Below are 16,549 nucleotides of genomic sequence, written 5' to 3' on the forward strand. Positions count from 1 at the left end.
TGTCTGTCATTAACTTCCTCCCCCAAAATTCATGAGATAGGGCATCTGTACTCCGAGTGGACAATTGGAACATGTAGATTAGAATCATACATGAAACAGAAAATCGCCTAGTTGAGCAGCACACCTCTGTTCAGTTGTCTCAAGAAGTATTCAAATATTGCAGTGGGTTATGCTCAGAGCAAACAACAAACTTTTTGTATAACAAATATTTGACAGCCTGTATTACACAGAGATTTGATTTAGGGAGGTTCAGAACAGAGGAGAAGCAGGAGGAAACAACATCAATACCAGAGGAGTTTAAAACATAAATAAAACTTATTTATAAATACAGCAACATAATAAGGCTATAAAACAAACAATGCTATAATGCTTAATTACACTAATTTATAACAGAGTAATAATACCAATTACATTTCTTCACTGAATTATGATGAATACTAAACATTAGATTAATGTTATGGTTAATCTGTTTGATCGTTTTAAATTCTTTTCTTTTTTCACAAACTAGAGCTAAGTTGATGAAGCACTCCAGTCCAGTCTCATGTTCTCTGCCACTATGAATCCTGTAGTCTCAAACTGCAGGATTCACTGATGTTGCTACTGGTGGCCCTCATGACATAGCCTATTGGTCACTGATGTTCATTTTCATACTGAATCTGCTATTTCTTAAGCTCCATCAAACCTCCATTTTTTTCCTGATATGCACCCACGATTTTGACCTCCATTTCATTAGCACAGCAAGCACTGGTCACTTTCACGTGCGTGTGTTGTTGCGCTATTTCACCTTGTCGCTTGCTCGCTCTCCCACTCTACCCTGCCCCACCCCACCCTTCTCTTTCCCCTTCCAGTTCATTGGTTCTTGTCGTTGATGGACATTGTGATGGATGTAGCCACCTTCTCCCCTCGCTCTCGTTTTGTTGTCTAGTAGGGGTGCCTCATCGGAGCTCTGTTCCATTTTCGGATAACCACTTCATTGTAATCTATGGAAATTTTAAAAATGCTTACATCTCTGTCATTTTTAAAGACAGAGATGAAACTTGTCACCATGGCAGGATCTACACTACTGCTTTAAAATGGTTTATAACAGTAGTGACAACTGTTTATTTATTTATTAAGAATATTTATATACCGCTCCCCATTGAAAAATTTCGGAGTGGTGTACAAGGTAAAATGAAAATAAAAACAGAATAAAACAGTTAAAACAAAATTTAAAAAGAAGCAAAACAACAACAACAACAACACAGAAATCCAAGGCTGCATGTTAAAGAAAGGCTTCTTGTAATAAAGATGTTTTCAGGAGGCGCCGAAAGGAGTACAAGGTTGGCTCCTGCCTGACCTCCAGAGGCAGGGAATTCCACAGGAGGAGCGCCACCACGCTGAAGGCTCTTCCCCTGGTGGATTCCAAACGGAGGATGGATCTAGGTGGAACCACCAGGAGCAGGCCCTCGGATGACCTCAGTGACCGTGCAGGTTGGTAAGGGAGAAGGCGCTCTCTCGGGTATCCTGGTCCCAAGTTGTTTAGGGCTTTGTACACAAGTACAAGAACCTTAAACCTGGCCCGGTAGTGAATAGGCAGCCAGTGCAGTTCCCTCAGCAGAGGAGTTACATGCTGGAAAGGGGCAGCTCCAGACAACAGCCGAGCTGCAGCATTCTGCACTAGCTCCAGCTTCCGGAGCAGCTTCAAGGGCAGCCCCACATAGAGCGCATTGCAGTAATCCAATCTTGAGGTTACCAATGCCTGTACCACCGTGGTCAAGCTATCCCTGTCCAGGAGAGGCTGTAGTTGGCGAACCAACCGAAGATGGTAAAAGGCACTCCGAGCCGTGGCGGCTACTTGAGCCTCCAACGACAGAAATGGGTCTAAGAGTACCCCCAAACTACGAACCTGTTCTTTCAGAGGCAGAGCAACCCCATCCAGAACAGGCAATGAGCCTGTCTCCCGGACTCGGGAACCACTCACCCACAGGGCTTCCGTCTTGCCAGGATTCAGTTTATTGGCCCTCATCCAGCCCATTACTGAGTCTAGGCACTGGTCCAGAACCTGCACAGCCTCACCTGATTCAGTTGTCACAGGGAGATAGAGCTGCGTGTCATCAGCGTATTGATGGCATTTAGCTCCAAATCCCCTAATGACCGCTCCCAACGGCTTCATATAGATGTTAAATAACATTGGGGACAAGATGGTGCCCTGCAGCACTCCATAGCTCAATTGCCAGAAGGCCAAGGACTGGTCACCCAATGCTACTCTCTGAAAATGACCCTGTAGGTAGGACCGGAACCACTGTAAAACAGTGCCTCCGATGCCCATCTCACAGAGTCGATCCAGGAGGATACCATGGTCAATGGTATCAAAAGCCGCCGAGAGATCGAGCAGGATTAACAGGGTTGCATTCCCCCTGTCCCTCTCTCGATAAAGGTCATCCATCAGGGCAACCAAGGCTGATTCAGTCCCGTAACCAGATCGGAACCCAGACTGGAATGGATCTAGATAATTAGTATCCTCCAAGAGTGCCTGCAGTTGCTCCGCCACAACCCTCTCAAGTACCTTCCCTAAAAAAGGAGTGTTAGCAACTGGGCGGTAGTTGCCTAATACCGTCGGGTCCAGGGTGGGCTTCTTCAGGAGTGGTCGCACTACTGCCTCCTTAAGGACAGCAGGGACCACCCCTTCCCGGAGAGAAGCATTAATCACCCCTTGGACCCACCCAGTCAGACCCCCTCGGCTTGCTTTTATAAGCCAGGAGGGACAGGGATCGAGAGGGCAAGTGGTCGATCGCACTGCTGCAAGCACCTTGTCCACATCATCAGGCCGCAATAACTGGAACTGATCCCACAAAATTGGGCAGATGGTGGCATCAGACAACTCAACTGGAGCTGCACTAAAAACGACGTCAAGCTCGCTGCGGAGAGAAGCGATCTTGTCCTCAAAGTGTGATGCAAAAAGGTCACAGCGGGTCCTTGACGGAGTCAGGGCCCCATTTGCTGGGGAGGATGTTAGCAGCCCCCGGACCACCCGGAAGAGCTCCGCTGGATGGCTACTCGAGGACGCAATGGAGGCAGCAAAATAAGCCTTCTTTGCTGCCCGTACTGCAACGCAATAGGCATGATTATGCACTCTACAGCATGCTCGGTCATCTTCGCTTCGAGTCTTGCGCCATTTGCGCTCCAGCCGATGTCCAGCCTGTTTCATTGACCGCAACTCCTTAGTATACCAAGGAGCAGAGCGGGCTCTACAGGACTGGAGAGGGCACTCAGGTGCGATCAAGTTGATGGCCCTCCGCATCTCACCATTCCACAGTGAGGCTAGGGCCTCGGCTGGATCACCAGCTCTCTCCACTGGAAAATCCCCAAGAGCATTCAGAAATCCATTGGATTCCATCAGTCTCCTGGGGCGGACCATCCGAATGAGTCCCTCACCCTTGCAGGAGGGTAGTAACGCCATGAGTTCAAATCTCACCAAGAAATGGTCTGACCATGACAATGGGGTTACTTGGACCCCCCCCCCCAATCTTCAGACTACCCATCTCACAGCTTGGAGCAAAAACCAAATCAAGGGTATGCCCTGCTTTATGTGTTGGGCCAATGACAAACTGAGACAGCCCAATGGTTGTCATGGAGGCCATAAAGTCCCGAGCCGGAGCCCCAGAGACAGCCTCAGCATGAAAGTTGAAGTCGCCCAGAACCACCATCACTGGAATAGTGGCTCGCCCTCCATGTGTCCCTGCATCACGGCTTCCCAAAAACATCTTTACCTACACCACCTATGCACTCACTCACCATTCAAACCCACACTCAGTCATACAAACAACACAGTCACATTTCTCACTTGTGGTAACCAGCCACTGGTCACAGATGGACATCAGGCTACTACCAACTAAGTGATAAAGTGCTTTCCCCCCACCCCCACAATCTCCCTCTCTTAGTAACTGCTAATTCTACTACCACCTGATGTGTGGCCACACTCCTCCCCCTGGCTCTCACACAGGGGAGCCTCCTGCTTCAAGTACCACAGCCTCTCACTCTGGGCAGATGAAGCAGCTATAATTGGTGAAGCCCCCAACCTCTGCCTCAGGACACAAGAAGTAATTATATCACTTCCCATGAGATCCCTGCTCTCACTCAGGGAAACTCTTCTCACACAACTGTTGAGGCCCAGGACGCACTCCTTATACAATCTTCAAAACGTTTTCAAAGTGTTATATAGTGCTTAGTGTAGATCTGGCCCATGATAGCTCTTAAGCAGGGCTTTAGACATGCTGAGTTTGAATCAGATCCCTTCATCCAATGAGTTTTTAGAAATTTTTTAAATTTTCCCCCTCAACCCATTTCCCCGCCATAAACACACACGCACACACACACACCCCTCTGATTCAGCGTTAATCCACCCCTGCACATTTTTGGAGGGAGCTTTCTCCTTCTATAAATATGCAGGGGTGGATTAATGCAGAATCAGAGGTGTGTGTGTGTGTGTGTGTGTGTTTATGGAGGGGAAATGATTTGAGAGGTATTTTATTATATATATATATATATATATATATATATATAAGAAATGGATGAAGAGATCTGATTCAAACTTGGCATGCCTAAAGTCCTACTTAAGAGCTAACATGGTGCCAAGTTTCATCTCTTTATCTTTAAAAGTGATGGAGCTGTAAGCATTTTGGTTAATTTCCATTGAGGGTGGGGTTAGAGCAGCACAAGCCCATTTGACATGGCATGCTGTAGGAGAACCATCCCACCCTCCTCTTACATCAGCAAGGCCTCCCTTCAAAGCACACGGCCCCAGCAAAGGACATAGTGAAAGGATGGCAATACATGGGATGGAAGAGTGCTTTAATCCCGTGTGGAGAAAATAAGCTGGACTTTCCCCACTCTAGGAAAACACAAAAAACGGGGGGAAGAGGTGGGGTGATTACAGGACAGGCACGACGTCATGGGCAGCAAAGCAGGCATGACGAGAGTGCAATATAACGCTGGTGTGATGGAGCCACTTGTCTTAAACTGGCCTGCCTTCCTGAAGCATCTTTTCTTGGCTCTTTCTTGTTTCCCCTTTCTCTTAACTGTTTCTCGGATCCCTTCCTCTTTAAATCTCCCAACTAGCCTAACTAGGACATTGCAAGCCACATCAAAGCCAGTAGTTCTAGGCCAGCTTTAAATGCATTGTAATGTTTATCTCCCCACCCCCACCCTATGCCACTCATAATGCTTGACTTGCATAGTTAATTCCTCTTTCCCTCCCTTCTTGCTTCTGACTGAGAATTGCTCCCATTCTCAGCATCAGTGGAAAACTGAAATTGGGATCCCCCAGGTCTGTAGGGAACATGGACTTTGCATATAATTGATACTATGAGTCTTTAACAATCTTGATCCATTATGAAGGGCAAAAAACCCTTTCTCCTATTTTTCTGTTTTCTTTGAGCCAGTAATCTGAACAACAGAGCACCAATTTTGGAAAAATTGGGATGATCCTGTATTTTGATGCTGTGGTAGAGGATCTTTGCTTCACATTTTTTCACTCCACTTTTCCCTTACTCCTCTACAAATTAACATGTATAATTTGATACTACCACCATCTCCATATCCTTGATTATTACCTATGCATCAGAATTATTGTGGCTTGGTTGTTCTAGCATCCTTACTAGGTTAATGGTGTGTGTGTACATATATATATATATATATAGAGAGAGAGAGAGAGAGAGAGAGAGAGAGAGAGAGAGAGAGAGAGAGAGAGAGAGAGAGCATGGACTGCATCTATTGGGACAATATCTTGCTCTTCCTTGTGTCCTCAACCCTTAGAATTAGGTACTCATAATAAGCACTAGATTGCATGATCTACAGTTGTATCACTCTGCTCCCAGAATTCCCTCTTTATAGTAAATTAAATTTACAAAAACTAGCTGAAAATTTAGCTCATTTTTCCCACTGGGAAATAATAGACTTGAGTCTAGAATAACAGCAACTTCTAACAATGCTAATACAAGAGCAGACAGGGACCTAATCTACACCAAGCAAGATATTGCACCATGACAGTGGTATATAAAAGGCAGGAGCCACACCAAGCAGGATATAGCACTATGAAAGCAGTATATGGTATGTGTCAATGGGTCCCAACAGTTGTCGTGCACTTCAATACTGCTATAAAGCAGTAGTGTGGCTCTTGCCTTTTATATACCACTTTTATAGTGCAATATCCTGCTTGGTGTAGATTAGGCCAGGGACAGCTCCAGACATTTTGATGCCTGAGGTGGAACAGCAAATGCCTTTCCCCATAAAGGTGCATAGCACCAGAACCAGTCAACTTACTTTGGTACCCGAGGTCATTTTTTAAAAATCCCATTAGAGCCTCTCTCCTTCCCTCACAATATAAATACAATAATAAATTAACCTACAATTTGCTGCCATTTCATGACACCCAAAATCAGCAGCCTGCGGCACATGCCTTACTCTGCCAAACAGTAGGGCAGGCACAGAGAGAATATTCTATCTGCCTTATGCCCTTTCTGCTAGACTCAATATTAACATTTGAAATAGATGCCCCTGCATTCATCAGTATATGGTACCAGGCACTCGTTATATTAAATTGAATATGATCTGGTTCGCCTCCTATCTAGAGGGTCGCTCTTTCAGCGTGTCGGCTAACGGCAGCTCGTCCTCCTCTTTTCCCCTTTCAGTTGGGGTTCCGCAAGGCTCGGTGCTTGGCCCGTTGTTGTTCTCTCTATACATGCTGCCCTTGGGTAAGCTTATTCAATCTCACGGCCTCCAATATCACCTGTATGCCGACGATACACAATTATATCTCTCATCTCCGGAACTTTCTCCTGATGTTCACGATCGTATCTCGGCATGTCTTTCAGATATCTCAGCCTGGCTGCTTCATCGTCGTTTGAAACTTAACATGGCAAAGACTGAACTGCTTGTTTTTCCTCCTAAACCCTCTCCTCACCTCTCATTCTCTCTTACTGTCAACGATGTCACGCTTACTCCGGTCAAGGAAGCTCGTAGTCTTGGCTTTATATTTGACTCCTCGCTCTCCTTCACTCCTCACATCGAGGCAGTAGCTAAATCCTGTCGTTTCTTCCTGTATAATATTGCCAGGATTCGACCATTTTTGTCTGTCTCTTCTGCCAAGACTCTCGTTCACGCACTGGTTAGCTCTCGGTTGGACTACTGCAACCTTCTTCTCTCTGGCCTTCCTTCGTCTCACATCAGTCCGCTGGTCTCTGTCCACCACTCTGCCGCTAAGATCATCTTCTTGGCCCGCCGCTCTGACCATGTCACTCCACTTCTGAAATCTCTTCATTGGCTTCCAATTCACTCCAGAATCCAATATAAACTTCTCCTGCTGACCTTCAAAGCTCTTCACGGTCTAGCTCCTGCCTATCTCTTCTCTCTCATCTCACACTATCGCCCCGCTCGTGCTCTCCGCTCCTCTGATGCCATGCTTCTCGCCTGCCCTAGGACCTCCACTTCCCTTACTCGGCTTCGTCCTTTTTCTTCTGCTGCCCCTTACGCCTGGAACGCTCTTCCAGAACACTTGAGAACTACAAACTCAATCACTGCTTTTAAAACTCAGCTAAAAACTTTTCTTTTCCCTATAGCCTTCAAATATTGAGTTTGTTCTGACTCTATACTGTTAGCTTCTCCCTACCCGGTGCCTGTTTACACTTCCCTGTGCCTGTTTGCATTCTCCTCCCCTCTTTATTGTTTACTACAACTTATTAGATTGTAAGCCTATGCAGCAGGGTCTTGCTATTTACTGTGTTATCTGTACAGCACCATGTACATTGATGGTGCTATATAAATAAATAATAATAATAATAATGATCTATATTAAATGGTAGCTCAGCTGGACCCATAGTTGCTGGACTGATCTAGTCTCCTATTGTGTATGGTTGTAGGGGATTAGGTGAGAGACTTTCTGCTGCATACTATGTTTTCATATTTATTTTCATATTTATTGATGGAGTTTCTTCAAAATCAGATTAGTAAATCTTTTTAGAATCTGGGCACATCACACATTACTTTTAAACTTCGTTCAGGGCTGTTAGATTCTGATTGGTTTATTTGCATATAGTTATCAGAATACCACAAAGCAAAAATTATCAAAGGGCACTACATAAAAACCATTTAATCATAAATAGAATGGTCACAAACCCAAACTATGTAAAGCAAACAGCATTCTGGGTCTCTATGGTGTTCCTGTTTTAAAATTTCCTTATTTTGTTGTCTCAGGCAAGGGTGTCAAACAACAATAATTGAAATACTCTTAATTCCTCTTGGTGTGCAACAATGCAAGTACTAAAATAACAAATAATAATCCTGCAACATCAAAAGGCAAAGGATCTTAAGCACACTTTCCATTGACTAGGTCCCAGTGCACTGAAAGAGACTTGCTTCTGAATAAACTTCTCAGTCTTACTGTAAAGCTGCAATCTAAGAGCCCAATGGCATAGTATGTTGCATGGCTTGAAGCCACATCAGGGGATTTACCAAATTTAAACCTAGGTTGGTGAGGGTGGGATTGCAATTTTCATTGGGCCTGCAGTCCACAGAGAAGGGAAGTTTAATTTTTCCGTCTCCTGTCATGATCCTGATAAAAATCACACCCTCTACTGCAATTAGTGATAGAAGAAAACTCCCATTGGTGTCAATAGCAGCTTTGTTTCTATCACTAATTGCAATGTGGGGGAAGGAGATTTTTTTGTCAACATTGTAGCGGAGGAAGGGCATGGTTAATCCTGCATTTTAATAAAATACCCTGACTTGGCTTCACATCATACAATTCATTTAATGTGTAGCTAGGCTCTTAGATTAACAGTAACAATGACTTTTGCCTCTGTCATGGGGATGTTGATGAGGATATAGTGTAGTGCTATATTAAGTGCCATGTGGAAACACAATTATAATTGCATTTCCATCTATATTATCCCTCCTTCAATGCCCTCTGTTTGGAAGAATCCAAGGAACGCAGAATAGCATAATGTCCTTCGCCGCAAGCAGCAAAACGGCTTGGGCCGGGCCTGATCAATAGGATCCATGTTTTTGTATCATGGTGGTACCACAGAACACTGGATCTGTGGTGCTTATTATTGTATAAGCCCCTTGGTTAAGGACCTGTGGTGCCATCTTTTATTTATTACATTTACATCCTGCCTTTTCCCTCCAAGGAATGCAAGATGGTGTACATAATCCTCCTCTGTATTTTATCCTCACAACAACCACCCTGTGAAGTAGGCTGTGCTGAGAATCTGTGACTGGCCCGAAATTACCCACTGAGCTTCCATGCTCTAGTGGGGACTAGAGCCTGGATCTCCTGACTCCTAGTCCAACATTCTAGCCACTACACCACACTGGCTCTCTTTGTAAAACACCATGAACATAACTATACACATAACCACAAAACAACTTTTATCATGCAGTTGACAGTAGGTGCTTCCACAAAGAGCTCTTAGGACTACGAATCAGCAAGCATTATACAGCTATTGTCTTTTTTCCTTAAAGGATTTTCAATGATAATAGAAAAGAGGGGTGAAATGGTGGGAAACCAGAGGAGGCTTATGAGTGGAAGATGCAGTCTGGACCCCTTGTAAAATTCTGTGAATGAGACAGGGCAATTGCACCAGAAAAGCCTTGCTAGGCAGTGCTTGCTGTATGCTGTGATTTGATGCTTGATTTGGCAGGGCACTAAAGGAAAAAACCAAGCAATCCATGGGCCACTGTTTAGTGCAGGGGTGCAAACCTCTAGTCGGGGGCGCACGCGTGCATATCCAGCTGTGCAGGGCCTGATGCCCCTCTAGATGTATTGGCTGGGGATGCTGGAAATTGTAGTCCAACACATCTGGAGGGCACCAGCAGGTTGTGGAAGTGTGGAGTCGGGCTTAAATTTTACCTTCCCACTGCATATCACTTACTCATGCACTATTAATACACTGTTTCAACGAACTGCGTAGTCCAGCAATATCTGCCCGTGTAGGGAGCAAGTAATTTCCTTCCGCACTGTACAGGCCTGTTAAACGAGATTCTGCTGCGGCGCCTCGTCTGGCCAGGGTCACACCGACCCATCCCCACCCCGTTACGGAGTCAAGCAGGCAAGCCTGCGCCTAGTGCGAGCTCAGTGGGATGGGGGAAGGGACCAAGCCAGCGGCCTCCCGCCTGCCTTGCCTCCGAGAGAAAGCTGCGCGTCACCGTCACGCGGAGCCTGCCCCAGGCCACGTGCAGACGTCGGCAACAAAACAACCCACGTGGTGCCGCCGCCACCGCAGCGCAGAGAACTCAGCACTGCGGCTGCGCGCGCCTGACCCAGGCATGCACAAGGAGGAGGCAGCCGTGTTAAGAATAGGAAGTGCCGAAGGGTCTTGCCCAGTCACATGTCACCTTATGTGAGAGCAGCCCAGGCCGGCAGGAATTCTAGGCGACGTTACCCGTCTTAACTGCGGGTAACTGCGGTTACGACTCAACTGCGCCGAAATCATTCGGGTCTGTGGTTCAACGCAAGCTAAAGCGGCGACGCTACATTCAGTGGAGGCTGATGACTCCGATGTCAGTGGGGCGTAGAATCCGCTCTGGGTTTCAGTCGGATCTGTAAAGGAGGTGTTCTGACTAGTTCTGACCGAAACCCAGAACGGATTCACCGCCCCATTCACATCAGAGCCACCAGCCTATACTCGTCTACCAGAGAGCAAGCCCTATTGAATTCGATGAGGCGTGTATGGGATTTCGCTGTTAACTATCTTTTTTTTTAATTGGAATCTTCGTTATTCTATCAAGCGGTCAGAGACAACACGCACATAAACACACAGAGCGAGGATGTTTATGACAGGAGGGGGCGGTGAGAGGCCAATCGGAATCTGTTTAGAAGGCCGAATGATAAAATAAGCGCATGCTCCGAGCGCATGCGCGTTGAAGTGCTGGTTTTATGGCGGGTCTCGTTCGGTGGGCGGTATTGCTTATAGTGACGAAATACATAACCAATAGCCTTGGACAAAGGAAAAATAAGGGTGGGACACATGTGTGATTTGACCTGACGGACTGTACTTTTGACCAATTAGAGAAAATATAGGGCGGAGCAAGCTGAAAAGTGCGAATTAAAATAGCGTGGGTAGGTGGCTTTACCAATAAGAGCTGGATGTTTTACACGCTGTCCAATTATTATCATAAGCGTAGAAGGCGGAGTCTCGTTTGATGGGCAGCTCCTGCAACTACTGCGTCGTGAGATAGTTGAGGAGTTAGCCAATGGGAAACGAAATGGGGGAAGGAAAAGGGGCTGGTCGTTTTAAGACGGTCAAGTAGCTCAACGAATAGACGCTAACGTTATTGCCGTGCTACCCAATGGATAGCAGTGAGGGCGGGTCTTGATGTGTTTGGGTTCGTGCTCCTCCAGGGAGTGAGACGGCGGCGACGAGGAAAGTTTATTTTTTGGTGGTGGTTCCCCCTCCGGCCATTGGTTTTGATTTTGGTATTTGGTGGCTGAGTTTTCCCGGCGGGTAAACGGGCGGGAAAAGCGGCTCCCGCAGTAGCACCAGTGAGAAGGAGGTGGGCTCCGCCTGTGCATCGCGGCTGGCGAAAAGGCGACGGCCGACCGTGGCTCCTTGTAGGTGAGTGGCGGCGCAGGCCTCGGGCAGCCTCTCTGCGCTCTTCTCAGTAGTCGGGGCTACTCGAACTGGAGACCGTTGTGCCTTTTCGCGGCCTCCTCGTTCTTCTGCCAGGACAAACCGAAAATCTCCTCAGAGGAAAGCAAGGGGCTGCCTCAGCTTCGCCTCCTCCGGCTGTCTCTCGGTTATCAGTGTGCCAATATTATCCTCATCCTCATCTTAATTTAATGGTGGAGTCGTAGAGAGACCCTTCCTCATTCCAGTTTAATCGCTGTAACTGCAAAATCTCCGCTTGGTAGTTGAAACGGGGTTATTTGGCTGTTGCAAAGAGTGGTGAGGAGAGGGAGAGGGGTTTCCATTGCTGCGCGTGCGCAATGGCTCTTCCCTCTGAGGGCATTCGCGGTGGAAAGTTGGTACTTCAGAGTGGGCAGAGCGACCCCTCTGTGAGGGTCATTCCCTGCGAGCGTGATTGATCCTAAGAGGGCTACGAAGGATGGCAGGTTTCTTTCCCCAAAGAGCTAGTTACGTGATTTCCGTAGCACGTCGCATAATTCTCAGTTGGGGCTTGAGAAGTCCCGAAAGTATGAAAGGTGCGAGAGGACACTGGTCTGCAAAGCCATCCTGTCCGCTGTCCGTCTCTTTTCCTCTTACCACTCCCCCCGCCCCAACCACTTCTAGACTCGAGTTCAGTGGTGCAATCAATCAAGACTGGGCACTGCTGCTGCAGACTGCCAAGTACCCTGAGTGTTGGTGTAAAGCCTTATTTATAGCAGCGCTGGTTGTTGCAATCCCTAGCCCTTTGAATGCAGCATGAAAAATGATCCTAAAGGATATAAATAAATATAACAGGCTGGTTGCCTCTTTCTCTCCTTTTCCTCCCCACCCCCAAATCAGCGAGACTCTCGCTTCCACCGAAAGGGTGGCAACTGCCTCAAGTGCTACTCGTTTTGCACGTTGCATAATATTTGAAGGTTCAAAGAAATGTTAGACCTAATGCCTTGCAGGGTGGAGCTTCCTTCCCCCCAGCGTTGTTGGGGACAGTATCTTTTAATTGAGATAACTGTGAGTTTATTTAGGCATAGTAAAATAAACTGCTGGATTTACACATGTGTGCAACTGCGTAACGCAAGAGAGAAGGGAGTAGCACAATCCAGAAGAGCTTTTTGTGCAATGAGTATTATGAGACAGATGTTTCTGGCAGCAGACTACTAGCTCATATAAAATAATAGATTATAGCTTTGAGTTCTGCCTTCCCTTTCTGATGCGTAGTATTTTGTTGCATCTTGTTTATGTAGTACTCTGAACAGACATAATTGAGATGCTGGGAACTCATAGGCAAGTTCAAAGTGGTCTACTCTTACTACACTTCAGCTGCTTTTCTAATCACATGATCGTAGGGTAAAATAAGTGTTTCTTTGCTCTTGCCAAAATAACTAATTGAGCAGTGTTTCAGATCTACAGTTTGGGTTTAAATTGGGCCAGAATCTGTGCTCACACAAAATTACATAACCTTTAAGTCTCTTTTTTGAAGTGTAGAATGGAAACTGAGAATAGTAGGGAAGTTGTATTCCTTCATAATTAGTAAAAGGTAACACTGGTTATTTGCATTAAGTTTTGTTGGGTGCCCATGCTGTTTTTTGTTACTTAGCTCTAGAATTTTCCTCAAGAGTACCTCTGATGTTCTCATGTAATTGGTGAAATCCTTAGATAAATTTTGCTATTCCTCTGCTGGTTAAGGATTTTTTTTTTATTCTGGACTAATAATTTCCTATTTCTCTATCCTCTATCATCAGGGATTCTGGGATCTGTTTTTTCTTGAACATTAGGAATATATTACCACCTTCTGAATGTGTGCCTGCCATCCAAGCTTAACTTTCTAAATACTGCTTTCCTCATGTTACTCTAGGTTTTGTTTGATTTTTTTTTAAAAAAGATAGCATTTCTGCTTTCCACAAACTAGTGCTATATTCATTATTTTAACTTTAAGACTTGATTAGAGGAATACACAAGACTCCTTGTGCAGGATATGACATGCCATCTCCTGGATCCTATTACTTCAGAACATAGTGTTCACACTGGCTTTTCAAGTGGCATACCCAGTTCAAGATGATGGTTAAGTCCTCTGTACCTTCAAGATTGCATGCTTCAATTGGTCCCATGTGAAAACATTGTATTTAGCTATATACACCCTTTTGATTGTCCCACAAGATGAGTTTCAGTTTGTGAGAGCATGTAGAGGTGTTCTTGGTATTCCCCCATCCTCCATTATCTTTAGATTCCTCTTCCTCCACATGCCAATAAAAGCCAGAGCAGAATTTTGTGGTGAAGGAACAAGGAGTTCATTAGCAAGTGGTTTATTTACGGCAAGGGTGTCTTGAGCATGTGATTCTAAGCATACAATTTTATTTTGTGAGTATGGCACTTTAGACAACAATTTTTTATGCTAGTTGGTTGATGACAGCACAATGGAAGGGGTTGGGGTTAGTCTTGCACTGGTAGGTTCAAATTACATTAGGGATAGTTCACAGTAGCTAACACTAGCCAGATTTCCTTTTTGATTTTTAGTGTTCACCATGGTTAAAAGTAGTGCCAACATGTCCCTTAATTGTAGTTAATCTGGTGGGATTGGGATTGTAGAAGGTAGTGCACATTCCTATACGTGGCTCCAGATCTCTTTACTGTGGTTTAGAGAAGAGTTCGCATTACATCTGAATTCACCCTGTGCACCACAGAGCAGTTGTCTTCTAGTCATTTCAGCACATGAAGTCTGAAACTTCCCTCAGCCCTTTACTCTCCATCTTAATAATAAATAAATTGACTACTGCGGCAGAAAGTTTTTTGGTTTTTTTAACGTTAACAGTGCCAAAAGGAGGGTGGATCATTGGAGGGCTTTTAAATGTGCAATACACTTTTGAGTAGCTAGTTTCAAAATATGGAATGGCTTTGTGTGCAGTGTTCTATAATTTCCAATTTCTAAACCTTTTAAACGATCTAACTACAAGTTCTATTTATTACTGTATTTATATAGCCATGACATAACAAAAATACTCAGGGTGGCTCACAAATAAATGTAATACTAAAATAAAGTACAAGACATAAAAACTAGTCAAACAAAGCACAATATAAAATGCTGGATTTTAATTTGAAAGGACCAAGCTAATATTTGATGCCCCAAAGACCATAAAGATAATGCTTGGCAAGCCTATCGGGGGTGGTTGTGAACTGTTCCAATAATCAGTGCTATCACGGAAAAGTCCCTCGTATTTGGAGGGATCTCTGTTTCCTTCACCTTATGGATGAATTGCCAAAAAATAAAATTAAGGCCCTTTTTTCTTTGTGCATTAATAATCCACTGTCTGGCTTGGTAATCGAAGAGAGGGGGAGCACAAAAGCCTGAGGTTCATTTATATCTAAAGGGCTAAACCATAGCTTGTAATATGCTAAAGAACCATGGCAAGATACAACTGTAAGTTCAGCAGCATGAAAAAAGCTGTAGAGGCTGCTCATTTTACTTTGATTTAAAATATTTCTATCCTTCCTTTTGAGAGTGCAGTTCTCTGCAAGGATGCTCAAAAGAAAAAGCTGAGGACTTTTTAGTTATTGCTACATATTTTAATAATATAATATATTTCTTACCCGCCTCTCCCTCTGGATCAAGGCGGGGAACAACATTAGATACAAATACCGTAGAATACATAAAACTTATTAAAAACATATTAACAACTTGTGTTTTCCTTCAGCTCCTAAAGAAGAATTTTATCCAAAATGCATCAAGGTCATTAGAGAAAAGATTGTTTTAACTAGCACCAGAGCTTATCGCTCTGCATCTGTATTGTGGTGCTTTTTCCCTTTTTCCTCCACTTAATGACAATCAAAACAAAAATTAAAAAGTGTATACAATAGTAAAAATCAAGTAAAAGAGCAGTAAAAGGCAAGCAATAAAACAATTGGCAGCAAAATCAGAAAAAATAGCAATAACAAAGTAGCACAGATACAATACCATCAAATGCAAAAACCTTATCTTTAAATTGAATATACTGGGTCCATCCATAGGTTGTTGCTGCTTGCCCGTGAGTGCTGCAGACTTGATATAGGTGAAAAGATTGGCCATCCATAGTTCATTTTTCAAGGAAATGGAGCTGTGGTTTCTTTTGTGAGATTTTAAAACAGTAGTCCCCAATCTGGAGCCTTCCAGATGATCTGGACTTCAGCTCCCATTAGCTTCCATCACCATAGCCAGTGGTCAAGAATGCTGAGAACTGTAGCCCCAAAATCTGGAGTTCATTAGATTGAGGACGGCTGGTTTAAAGAGATGGGTCAGTTGTCATGTTCAAGTCTCTATTACATCAGACAAACTGACCACTATAAGAATCTGTGTCCGTCTTTGTTATCAGCACTGATTATTTTGTCAGTGCTCTTAGAGTGCACATTCCCGTTGCTATGTGTGTTCTCCATCGGGAAATGGAAATCTTGTGTTTCATTGTACAAAACTTTGCATGTGTTTTACTTGATGGAAATGTCAAAATGATGAGGGGGAAAACACTACATGAAACCAAAAAAAGGAAGAGATAGTCTCTAGTGTTAAAAAGTAGAAAAGTTTTAATCTCTTTGTACAGATGTCTCAAACATTTAAAAATGTATTGTTGTTACAAGACTTTTTGAATAAAAGCTCGATGTTTCGGATCTGCCGATCCTTCTTCAGGAGCTGATGTATCAGAATAGCATGAACTACCAAAAAGTCCAAATGAAGCAGTCAAAAGACTTCCTTGCGTTCTTTTTGCCTGTTGTATCTGCAAACAAAAAAATGTTTGCTGCAGATACAACAGGCAAAAAGAACGTAAGGAAGTCTTTTGACTGCTTCATTTGGACTTTTTGGTAGTTCATATTATTCTGTTATATCAGCTCCTGAGGAAGGATCAGCAGATCCGAAACATCGAGCTTTTATTCAGAAAGTCTTGTAA

General features: G+C 44.4%; 1 protein-coding gene across 4 annotated transcripts in view; it reads left to right on the forward strand.

The window, feature by feature from the left end:
* Nucleotides 1–11,348: 11,348 nt before the first annotated feature.
* TNRC6B (trinucleotide repeat containing adaptor 6B) overlaps nucleotides 11,349–16,549 on the forward strand; it is a 126,213-nt gene continuing 121,012 nt past the window's right edge. For all 4 annotated transcript variants that reach the window (XM_063133561.1, XM_063133566.1, XM_063133564.1 and 1 more), the window contains exon 1: nucleotides 11,349–11,591. The gene's annotated coding sequence lies outside the window, so the exon portion shown is untranslated. The remainder of the gene's footprint in view (nucleotides 11,592–16,549) is intronic.

The sequence above is a fragment of the Elgaria multicarinata genome, chromosome 9 (assembly GCF_023053635.1).
Source record: "Elgaria multicarinata webbii isolate HBS135686 ecotype San Diego chromosome 9, rElgMul1.1.pri, whole genome shotgun sequence".
Lineage (NCBI taxonomy): Eukaryota > Metazoa > Chordata > Lepidosauria > Squamata > Anguidae > Elgaria > Elgaria multicarinata.